Raw genomic sequence first — 12,492 nt, 5'->3', positions numbered from 1 at the left:
TTAATATTCACTCTCGGTAGAGATAGATTTTTCGCCACCTTTTTTTACCTTTCTAAAATTGTATACTGAAAGCCAAGCTGTTTATTGTTAATAGTTTATATATGACATGTCTGTTTTGACGTTGTTACTTTTTTTAGAATGATTTATTGTTAATTTGTTCTCTTCATTTATTCATTTCCTTATTTCCTTTCCTCACTGGGCTATTTTTCCCTGCTGGAGCCCCTGGGCTTATAGCATCTTGCTTTTCCAACTAGGGTTGTAGCTTGGATAGTAATAATAATGATGATAAAGGTTTTAAAGCATCTCATGAATAGCAGAGGCACGGGATAGTGACATTGCCCTATCAAGGAGGACAATGACCTAGAGACTGACCATATATGCATATGATCAAAGTCCAAGCCCCCTCTCCACCCAAGATAGGACCAAGGAGGGCCAGGTAACGGCTGCTGATGACTCGGTAGATATACCTATAGGCTCTCCCAAACACTGGCCCCCATCCTTAGCTCACAAGGAGGGTAAGGTTGCTGTGACCAAAGGAACTAACGAGATCGAGTGGAACTTGAACCCCAGTCTGGATATAACCAAGGTACGACGTTAATATATCTAAATATTAATCAGTCTTAAGATTAAGCTTTTAAATGTGTTAAGAGAATGGGGGACATTTAAACAACTAAAATTAAATAAGAACAAAACTGAATTCATGTTGGTGGCCAAGAGAAACAGTGTGAGAAACTTGGTGATATTCAAATGAATATAAATAATGACTAGTAAAATTCGAGATCTAGGTGTATTTCTTGACTGTAACATGTCTCTAAAGGCCCAAATAAATAATGTTATAAAAAGTGCTGGTTTTCATCTAAGAAATATTGGGTTTATAAAAAAGTACCTGGACGAAAATTCCATTAAGAAACTTGTGATAAACTGTTATTACCAGGATAGACTACTGCAACTCTGTCTACTGCAATTTACCAAAAGTCCGACTTAAAGAAATTACAAAACATAATAAACAGAGGAGCAAGACTGATAAAAGGTGTCCCACCTAGAGAAAGGATCACCCCTATACTAATTGATTTACAATGGCTGCCGATGAAAGCGAGAATTGAATTTAAAATATGTACAATAACCCACCAAGTTATCAGAACCGGTCGTCCAAAATACTTAAGAGAATTGCTACATATTGCGCAGCCAACAAATCGTGTCGACACGAGAATAGTTACAGATGACTTCAAACTGTTGGAACCTAGATTTATGTCCACTTTGGGCCACAGAGCCTTTAAATATGCGGCCCCGAGACTATATAATAAGCTCCCACGAACATTCGAATGATTGAAGACATTAAGGCTTTCAAGGGGAAACTGAAGACTTATTTCACGAGTCTTTGGACAGTGACGATATAACAGTAAGTGAACAATATGTGATTTGAAAAGATAAATACTGTGAACGAACAAGGTAAAACGACAGTGGAGGTCATAAAAAGAGGGGTTCCCTTGCTGTATGGGACCGGAAAAGCAGCCTTCAAAGTAAGTAAAAGTAAAACATTTCGTCTAAATAAATGTAATCACTTTGTTTGTCAGTGGTCCTTGATAGGTGAATTACAATAATTACCTCTGCCAATGAAGTTGGAAGTAGGTTATGTTTTACCCCTTGTTTGTGTGTTTGTTTATGAACAGCTTCCTGGCCGCAATTTCAATCGTAGGGTAATGAAACATGCAGGGTTAACAGTTATAAAAAAGCTGGAAATTATTAAATTTTGGAAGGTTGACGTCAAACGTCAATGTCACGGTCAAGCAAAATGTCAGATTTACGTAATCAGCCATAAGTTTGGATATCGTTGTCACAGAGACAAACAACTTTGTTCATATTTGAATGCACGAAAATCCTCGCCAATTAACACATGTTAAGGTCAAAGGCCAAGGTCAAGGTAAAGAAAAAGGTGTAAAGAAAAAGGTATAGAAATAAGCTGCTACGGTGGAAGTCTGCGCTCTACTGAGTGTCCCTCTAGCTATCTTCATTTGCTAGCTCAGATGAATAAGTTAAATCTGTCCTCGAGAGATCTAAAAATAAAGATCTGTATAGAAAGAGCATTGAACTTTTGTATAAATTTTCCTCCTCGATAAAACATAGGAAATTAATTTTGTCAAGGATATAAAAGCTGTGCTTTTCATACACGTGCACGCCTGTATACACTAAAGTTTCCATAATAAATCTATACCTATACACCTGCAAGTCATCCCATTCATCTGGTTGTCGTGAAACCCTCGAGATTACATCATCCCAAAAAGGAAACTTCTGCAACAGACCAACATCTGCTACCACTTCAACAATGCATTTCCCTCTTTTCTCTCTCTCTCATCTCTGTCCACAAACTCTCATCATTTCGTTTCCCTCTGGCCAGAGTCGTTGCAAGGGGCTGTCCTTCGAAGGAGCAAGCGGTGTCCTTCGAAAGTTATAATGGGAGGCCACACCTGGGTAATTACCCTCTACTAACGGAGGTATGGCTCCTCATCTTCGAGAGATAAAAAAGAGGAGGAGGCAGCTGCTGTGATGGCGAGAGGCACTCCAGGGGCACTCCTCCTGAAGGAGTGGGAAGGAAAAAAGTTTTTGATAGTGGTGGTGCCGTTAACAGAGAAATGCACTTATTCTCAAGGAGAGAAGGGAGAAGAAGAGTAAGAAAGGCGAGAGTTATGTTGCTGGTGGTAGCTTTCCCTGCTTCCTTCTACAAAGATAAGAAGATAAAACACAAGTCAAGATGATGAAAGAATTTTCAAGTGAATTGGAGAAGAAGAGAAAGGCAAGAGGTAAGTTGCTGGTGGTAGCTTTCCCTGCTTCCTTCTACAATGGTAAGAAGATAAAACACAGGTTAAGATGATGAAAGAATTTTCAAGTGAATTGGAGAAGAAGAGAAAGGCAAGAGTTATTTTGCTGGTGGTAGTTTTCCTGCTTCCTTCTATAAAGGTAAGAAGATAAAACACAAGTCAAGATGATGAAAGAATTTTCAAGTGAATTGGAGAAGAAGAGAAAGGCGAGAGTTATGTTGCTGGTGGTAGCTTTCCCTGCTTCCGTCTACAAAGATAAGAAGATAAAACACAAGTCAAGATGATGAAAGAATTTTCATGTGCATTGATGGTCATTTAAAAGGATTACAAGATATAAGATTAAATTTATGAATATGATCCATAAGACACACCACTTATCCTCGGGAAGACATTCACTACCCAGGAGCATTAGACTGTAAAAATTAAAATGGTTGTGGTGGCCGAGGTGGTAACGTCCCTGACTGGCGAAGGTCAGACTTGGGTACGAGTCAATACCCCTCAAACTCTTTTAGTTCCTTGGTCGCTGCAACCTCATCATCCTTGTGAGCTAAGAGTGGAGGGTTCGGAGAGCCTATAAGTAACTAGATTTAATTAAAATGGTTGTGGTGGCCGAGGTGGTAATGTCCCTGACTGGCGAACGTCAGACTGGGGTACGAGTCAACACCCCTCAAACTCTTTTAGTTCCTTTGGTCGCTGCAACCTTATCATCCTTGTGAGCTAAGAATTGGGGATTTGGGAGAACCTACAAGTCTATCTGCTGAATCATCAGCAGCCATTCCCGGGCCATCCTTGCTCCTAGCTTGGGTGGAGAAGGGGCTTGGGCACTGATCATATGTATATATAATCAATCTCTAGGGCATTGTCCTGCTTGATAGGACAATGTTACTGTCACTTGCCTCTGCCATTCATGGGAGGCCTTTAAGGCCTTTAAACACCAAGATGGAAGAAGGGAAATGGGAACTGATATAAAGTTGAAGTAAAGGAAGCTAATATACTAGCTGAGAAGATGTCGCTTAAACCTTTAAGTAATGCCTACATTGTACCGTTTGTGGCACGCTGAAGGCACTACCCTCCTACAGGGTACTAGGTAGAGGAGATCCCACGACGAATGTCTTCGAAGTAACCACAAACCATCTGTCGTTTTCTCTATAAAAAAAAAAACACTTTGCGGTACCTACAGTGTACCATTTGAGGCACACCAAAAGCACTACCCTCCTATGGGGTACTGGGTACAGGAGATCCCACGACGAATGTCTTCGAAGTAACCCCAAACAATCTCGTTTTCTCTAAAAAAGAAAAACCACTTGCGCCATTTTAAACCGTAATACCTACAGTGTAAGATTTGAGGCACACCAAAAGCACTACCCTCCTACAGGGTACTAGGTACAGGAGATCCCACGATGAATGTCTTCGAAGTAACCCCTAACAATCTGTCGTTTTCTCTAGAAAAAAAAAATAAAATAAACACTAGCGCCATTTTAAACCTTTAAGTAATACCTAGTGTACCATTTGAGGTACACCAAAAGCACTACCCTCCTACAGGGTACTGGGTAGAGGAGATCCTACGACGAATGTCTTCGAAGTAACCCCAAACAATCTGTCGTTTTCTCTAAAAAAGAAAAACCAATTGCGCCATTTTAAATCGTAATACCTACAGTGTACCGTTGAGGTACACCAAAAGCACTACCCTCCTACAGGGTACTGGGTAGAGGAGATCCTAGAGATCCCACGACGAATGTCTTCGAAGTAACCCCAAACTATCTGTCGTTTTCTCTAATAAAAAATAAAACACTTGTGCCATTTTAAACCTTTAATACCTACAGTGTACCATTTGAGGTACACCAAAAGCACTACCCTCCTACAGGGTACTGGAGATCCCACGATGAATGTCTTCGAAGTAACCCCAAACAATCTGTCGTTTTCTCTAAAAAAGAAAAACACACACACACTTGCGCCATTTTAAACCTTCAAGTTTAAGTAATACCTAGAGTGTACCATTTGGGGCACACCAAAAGCACTACCCTCCTACAGGGTACTGGGTAGAGGAGATCCTAGAGATCCTACGACGAATGTCTTCGAAGTAACCCCAAACAATCTGTCGTTTTCTGTAGAGAAAAAAAATAAAAACAATCGTGCCATTATCAGCGGCGATGCGAGGAGAATAATATCGCCTTAACGGCGACCCCGCTGTGCATTACGACCTGCAGATCTGGACGGGGCAAAAGAAAATGAGATTGCGCCGCGCTTCAGATGCGACGATCACGGTGATTAGCAATGGGATAATGGGCCCAAGTGACACCAGCGTTGCCGGAATGGGGTCGTTTAGCTCCAGCTGTGAGGCGCGGTCGCCTCTTATGCAGTAAAACTTTGAGCGACTTAACTAATCTCATTTGGGATTTTCAAGGGAAGGTGAAGTTCTTCCTAGGGTCTTCTAGCTTCAGGGTTTTTCTTTTTTGACTTTCCACAAAATATTCGTGGAAGTTTAGGGAGGAAATACGTATTGCAGTTAATGGTAATTTCCACAGATTAAAATCATTTGAATTTTAAAGTGTTATTAACGTAAACCATTTTAATTGATTTAATATACGATATTTTAGAGTATTATCAACGGGAATAACTGTTCTGAATAATAATAAAGATAAATGATACTTAAAATATTTGATCTTTATTATTCAGTTCTTTTGTAGTTTATTTCCTTATTAAATTTCCTCACTGAGCTATTTTTCCCTGTAGGAGCCCTTTGGCTAAAGCATTTGCTTTTCCATCTAGGGTTATAACTTAGCTAACAACAACCACAACAACAATAACAATGATTGTAATAATGATATAAATGATAATGATAATAACAATAATGGGAATTGGAGTGCATTTAACGTGAACGATTGCGATTTATGCAATTAATAGAGAGATTTTAGTATTATGAACATGAAAGATTCTTATTAATGACAACTTCTTAAAAAACAAATGGCTTTAATCTCACGCAATACTAATGCCATGGATAATAAGGAAAATTTCCTTGAATAAGATAGTAGTTACCTTAACTATGGGTTTAGTATTATGAACGTGAAAGATTCATATTAGTGACTACTTACAAACAAATGACATTAATCTTAAGCAGTATTAATGTCATAGATTTCAAGGAAAATTTCCTTGAATAAGATAGTAGTTACCTTAACTATAAGAAATTACTTGTAATATAATTGAGTTACTTTCGACAAGAGTAGTTATAAAGATTACCGTTGGAATATTAATGTAATTAGAATTGCCTGGCTATTCCAGAATGACTAAGCTTCAGTGGATTCAAGTACGAAAAAAAAATTCAAGTAATTGTATCAAATAATTGATAATCAAACTAACCAAATATAAAAATACTTAAAATCATTAAAAAAAAAAAAAACTATCGCAATCTTCAAGGACTGAAGACGAAATTCGGTCTGGAAGAGAGACGAGATTGACAAAATGAGGAGACTTCAGTACAAGAGAAGTCCAATGGGAAATAAATCCCAAGTTTCAACCGATTCATTAAACCTTCCAATTTTGTATTAAGTATTAAAAATATTGTAAAATATATATTGTAAAAGTGTCATATCTGTGTATATAGATACTTTCTGTATATACTAAGTAAATTTACTTAGAAAGAAAAAAAAAAGTCCCACATCAATTCACCTTTCTATTTCTGACCAGGCGTAACAACTGTGTTGGGCAATAGCTCTTTTACATATACCCAAATCTAATTACCTATGACAAGGGTTTAAATGATTTGCCGACAGTCCGTGACAGTTCGTGAAGAGCTAGTGAGTACTCGTCCGAGAGTATCGGGCTGTGTAAAATGTATTCACAAACCATTTTGTAATAAAGTGAAAAAACCCATGTTCCGATGTCTCATTATCCATTGACATGGGACACTCTTTTGTCGTTTTCTCTCTATTTCATCCAAGTTAAGTGGAAAATTGTGGATTGCACAAGCTTCATATACACCATCTAAAATACATATGCAATTATGAATTTATACATAATTATGATAGTACAGTATGGATACTTCCATAATAAAAGTACAGTATGGATATTTCATAATAATTACATAAAAAAAGCTATAAAATAGCTTAAACTTTCTGGTTCATGGACTTCCTTTACGATTCGGTTGTGCATTCGAGGAAACAACAAGTGTTAATAATGATAATGGCCTTACCAAAAACAAAGCAACGCATTGAATAGATAAAAGAATACGTAGAGACTCTGCTTAACGAATACTAAGTGATAATAGAATGGCCAAAAGACTTTCATATTCCAGATTGATTTTTAATACATTTTTTGGACGGCCTGAATCTGAGCAAAATGCTACTTCAGATTGATTACTGAGGAACAAATTGATAAAGTCTTGACTCCTGATTGGCTGTTGATTAAGTTCTGGACAAAATATGACGTCTGGGTAGGTTTTCAATAAGATTTTTGACGAAGTATCACTCCTGAATTGGCTATCAATAAAACCCGATAGTGTCTGATGTCTGGTTTGATTATCAATAAAACTCGATAGAGTCTGAGGTCTTGGTTCATTATCAATAATTATCAATAAAAGTCAACATAGTTTGAGGTCTGGGTTGATTATCAATAAAATCAACGGAGTCTGATGTCTGGTTTGATTATAAATAAAACTTGATAATCTGAGGTCTGGTTTAAATATCAATAAGACTATTGACAAAGTCTTACTCCTAAATTGGTTATCAATAAGACTATTGTCAAAGTCTTACTCCTAAATTGGTTATCAATAAGACTATTGTCAAAGTCTTACTCCTAAATTGGTTATCAATAAGACTATTGACAAAGTCTAACTCCTAAATTGGTTATCAATAAGACTATTGACAAAGTCTTACTCCTAAATTGGTTATCAATAAGACTATTGACAAAGTCTTACTCCTAAATTGGTTATCAATAAGACTATTGACAAAGTCTTACTCCTAAATTGGTTATCAATAAGACTATTGACAAAGTCTTACTCCTAAATTGGTTATCAATAAGACTATTGACAAAGTCTTACTCCTAAATTGGTTATCAATAAGACTATTGACAAAGTCTTACTCCTAAATTGGTTATCAATGAAGCTCTAGACAAAAAAGGACACCTAGTAGGAAGTTGCTAGTCCCCTAGTCCCAGTGTCCCCCCTATTGACGACCTACTAAAGTCGACCCATCAATGAATACTTTAAGAGCTCAGAAAAAAAACTATGCTATACTAGTGTACGCGACACGTCAAATATGACTGCTAGATATTTAGATAGATATGCACGCGAGCACACGCAGAGTCGACCCTTCCCATACCTTCGCCCTTTCCCAACTACCACAAAGTAGTTTGGGCAATTTGTGGGAGATTGTTGTTTCCGAATGGTTGCCATTTGGTATGACAGGAAATTATATATTATAAGAAAGAGAGAGAGAGAGAGAGAGAGAGAGAGAGAGAGAGAGAGAGAGAGAGAGAGAGAGACAGAGAGAGAGAGAGAGACAGAGAGAGAGAGAGAGACAGAGACAGACAGAGAGAGAGACAGAGAGAGACAGACAGAGAGAGACAGAGAGAGACAGAGAGAGAGAGAGAGAGAGAGAGAGAGAGAGAGAGAGAGAGACAGACAGACAGACAGACAGAGACAGAGAGAGACAGAGAGAGGCACTTGTTCTTTATATTTTAGAATAGATGAACCAATTAACGTCTACGCATGCGTCAACATTCCATTGCCAAGTTCACTGTCCTCAGCTCAAAAATAGAAGATTTTTCCCCCCAACAATTCAATATATTAAAAATATTTCGAAGCATCGGTTTTTTTTCCACATCTACCTATAGAACACAATCACTTCCATCGCTAATAGATATTCACCTTTGATTTATCAGTAACGATGTCCAATTGCAGCATTCTGCCAATAAAAAAAGAAAAAAAAAAAAAAAAAAAAAAAAAAAAAAAAAAAGTAATTTGAAAAATACAATTGAACTTTTAACCGATGATAATCACCTTTTTTCTCAATATTTAATCAGAATTCATTATTGGTTTATTGTTCTGATTATGCGTGAAAAGAATAAGACATTTTTCAGCTAGTGAAAGGGTTCGCCGATTTTTTAAAACAAAATATGTCATTTCAAAAAGGGGAGTTTCATTTGTATAATGAATGATGCATACTAAAATACACATACACATGCAAATGCATATTTATATATATATATATATATATATATATATGATTGAGCAAACTAGTGAATGTGTGAGTGAGTAAGTGAGTGAGTGAGTGAGTGAGCGAGTGAGTGAGCAAATGAACGCATAAGCGAGTGAACGAGTGAGCAAACGAACGCATAAGCGAGTGAACGAGTGAGCAAACAAACGCATAAGCGAGTGAACGAGTGAGCAAACTAACGCATAAGCGAGTGAACGAGTGAGCAAACAAACGCATAAGCGAGTGAACGAGTGAGCAAACTAACGCGTAAGCGAGTGAACGAGTGAGCAAACTAACGCATAAGCGAGTGAACGAGTGAGCAAACGAACTCATGAGTGAGTGTTTGAATGAGTGAGCAAATTAACACGAGTGTGTTAGCAAAAGAACGGATGAGCGAGTGAATGGATAAGCAAACAAACAGGTGAGTGAGTGAGCAAGTGAGCAAACAAATGTATGAATGAGTGAGAGTGAACAAATGAATGCATGAGTGATTGAGCGAGCAAGGGAGAGAGCAAACAAGCAAAAAAACGTGCGAGTATGTGAGTAAGTGAGTGAGTGGTAGAGCGAGTGAGCAAATGAACGCACAAGTGAGAGAGCGAGTGAAGGAGTAAATGAACATATGAGCGAGCGAGTGAGTGAGTGAGTGAGTGAGTGAGTGAGTGAGCAAACAAACAAACAAACAAACAAATGAGTGAGTGAGTTAGATAAACCCATGAGCGAGTGAGCAGACAAAAGAGTTAGTTAGCAAACAAACGAGTAGGTTAGCAAACAAACGAGTTAGTGAGCAAACAAACGAGTGAGTGAGCGAGCAAACAAACCCATCGGCGAGTAAGTGAGCAAACGAACGCAAGAGTAAGTGAGTGAGCGAGTGAGAGAGAAAACGAACACATGAGTAAGCGAGTGAGTGAGCAAACGAACACATGAGTAAGCGAGCTAGCAAGTGAGTAAACTAACGCATGAGTGAGAGTGACCTAGTGATGAAACGGCCACACGAGTTAGTGAGAGAGAGTGAGCTAGTGAACAAATGAACGCATGAGGGCGTGAGTAAGCGAGTGAGCAAACGAACGCATGACTGAGTGAGCTAGTGAGGAAACGAACGCATGAGTTTGAGTGAGCAAGTGAGGAAACGAACGCATGAGTTTGAGTGAGCAAGTGAGGAAACGAACGCATGAAAGAGAGAGTGAGCTAGTGAGAAAAACGAACGCATGAGTTTGAGTGAGCGAGTGAGCACACGAACGCATGAGTTTGAGTGAGCTAGTGAGGAAACGAACGCCTGAGTGAGGAAACAAACGCATGAGTTTGAGTGAGCTAGTGAGGAAACGAACGCATGAGTGAGTGAGCTAGTGAGGAAACGAACGCATGAGTTTGAGTGAGCAAGTGAGGAAACGAACGCATGAGTGAGAGTAAGCTAGTGAGGAAACTAACGCATGAGTTTGAGTGAGCAAGTGAGGAAACGAACGCACGAGTTTGAGTGAGCAAGTGAGGAAACGAACGCATGAGTTTGAGTGAGCAAGTGAGGAAACGAACGCATGAGTTTGAGTGAGCAAGTGAGGAAACGAACGCACGGGTTTGAGTGAGCTAGTGAGGAAATGAACACATGAGTTTGAGTGAGCTAGTGAGGAAACGAACGCATGAGTTTGAGTGAGCAAGTGAGGAAACGAACGCATGAGTTTGAGTGAGCAAGTGAGGAAACGAACGCATGAGTGAGAGTAAGCTAGTGAGGAAACTAACGCATGAGTTTGAGTGAGCAAGTGAGGAAACGAACGCATGAGTTTGAGTGAGCAAGTGAGGAAACGAACGCATGAGTTTGAGTGAGCAAGTGAGGAAACGAACGCATGAGTTTGAGTGAGCAAGTGAGGAAACGAACGCATGAGTTTGAGTGAGCAAGTGAGGAAACGAACGCATGAAAGAGAGAGTGAGCTAGTGAGGAAACGAACGCACGGATTAGAGTGAGTGAGCTACTGAGGAAACGAATGCATGAGTGAGAGTGAGCTAGTAAGGAAACGAACGCATGAGTGAGCTAGTGAGGAAACGAACGCATGAGTTTGAGTGAGCAAGTGAGGAAACGAACGCACGGGTTTGAGTAAGCTAGTGAGGAAATGAACACATGAGTTTGAGTGAGCTAGTGAGGAAACGAACGCATGAGTTTGTGAGAGTGAGTGAGCTAGTGAGCAAACGAACGCATGAGTGAGAGTGAGTTTTAGTGAGCAAATGAACGCATGAGTGAGGAAGTGAGTGAGCGAGGAAGTGAGTCAGCGAGCTAGTGATATGGCGAGTGATCTAGTAGGGTAAGGTACCGTGTGCTGGGGAGCATGTGCCACGGTAAATTCATTATCGTCCTGACATGAAGCGATCAATTCTAATTTACACAAACATGTAATCCTTACAAATCTGACTTAAACTCTTAATACCAAAATAACACCTTTTTCCCATGCAAGAACAAATAGTAAATTTGGTGAAAGGGCTTTTAGCTACTGTGCGCCTAGACATTATAATAAACTGCCAACTGAAATGAAGGTCCTAAATTTAAGAAGAAACTAAAGACATTACTTTTCACAAGATCATATGATTTGGAAGAAGCTACAAATCAAGGAATTGTATAAGTTATAATGAAAATGTTTCGTTAGATGATTGATATGGACCCGCCCGAGAAGTAGTTCACTCGACTTCAGTGGAGGGTTGGATTTAAACCCAAAACAAGTATAACAAGTAAGTATATAAGAAACTGTAAAATCTGCCCCCCCCCCCCCCAAAAAAAAAAAAATTCTAGAAAAAAAATATTCTTCAGTCGAGCAATTATCAGAGAATCTACTGACAATACACTGTGAGGGACACAGTGGTTAGATTAAAATGGTAAGAATTAGTGAAGTATGGAGCAATATTAATTACCAATTGCTATCAAATGATTTCGCTGTAAATTGTACTATGCGTAACATGATGCGTAACGACTATATATTTTTTATAAGTTTACGCTACCAAAACGAATAGCTTAAAGGAATTTTTTACTTAAAAAAAAGAAAAGAAAAAAAAAAAACCTCCAATTTCATGCTTCAAATTTTTCAGTATAATGAAAACTGACATCCATTTCATGCAAATATTAAGACAGCCCAAAAAAGGCAAAGCAAAACATTTACATTATGTCACTAACAACCCTTAGTATTTTAGAACTCAACAATCGAACTTACAACACAAAAATATCCATCCCAGACAAAAAAATATTTTAGAATTATTAAATTTCCAGCAAATTATAAACTATAATTAAACATTTATTTCTGGTCCTGTGTAATAATATGGTCTTGGACTCTTTACCTCGGTAAAACACGATCGTTAAAACCTTCTGATATAAACATTGTGGCCTCTTTAACTATAACCAAGATAAAAACCAGCAAGTCTCAATATGAAACGGCTCTATACATCTTGATTCTCAACAGTCTGTATGAAATATTTTGATTGATTGATTTAAGGTTTTCGGGCATCCTGACATC

The sequence above is a fragment of the Palaemon carinicauda genome, chromosome 3 (genome assembly GCF_036898095.1).
Source record: "Palaemon carinicauda isolate YSFRI2023 chromosome 3, ASM3689809v2, whole genome shotgun sequence".
NCBI lineage: Eukaryota > Metazoa > Arthropoda > Malacostraca > Decapoda > Palaemonidae > Palaemon > Palaemon carinicauda.
Note: the sequence above shows the minus strand (reverse complement) of the source record.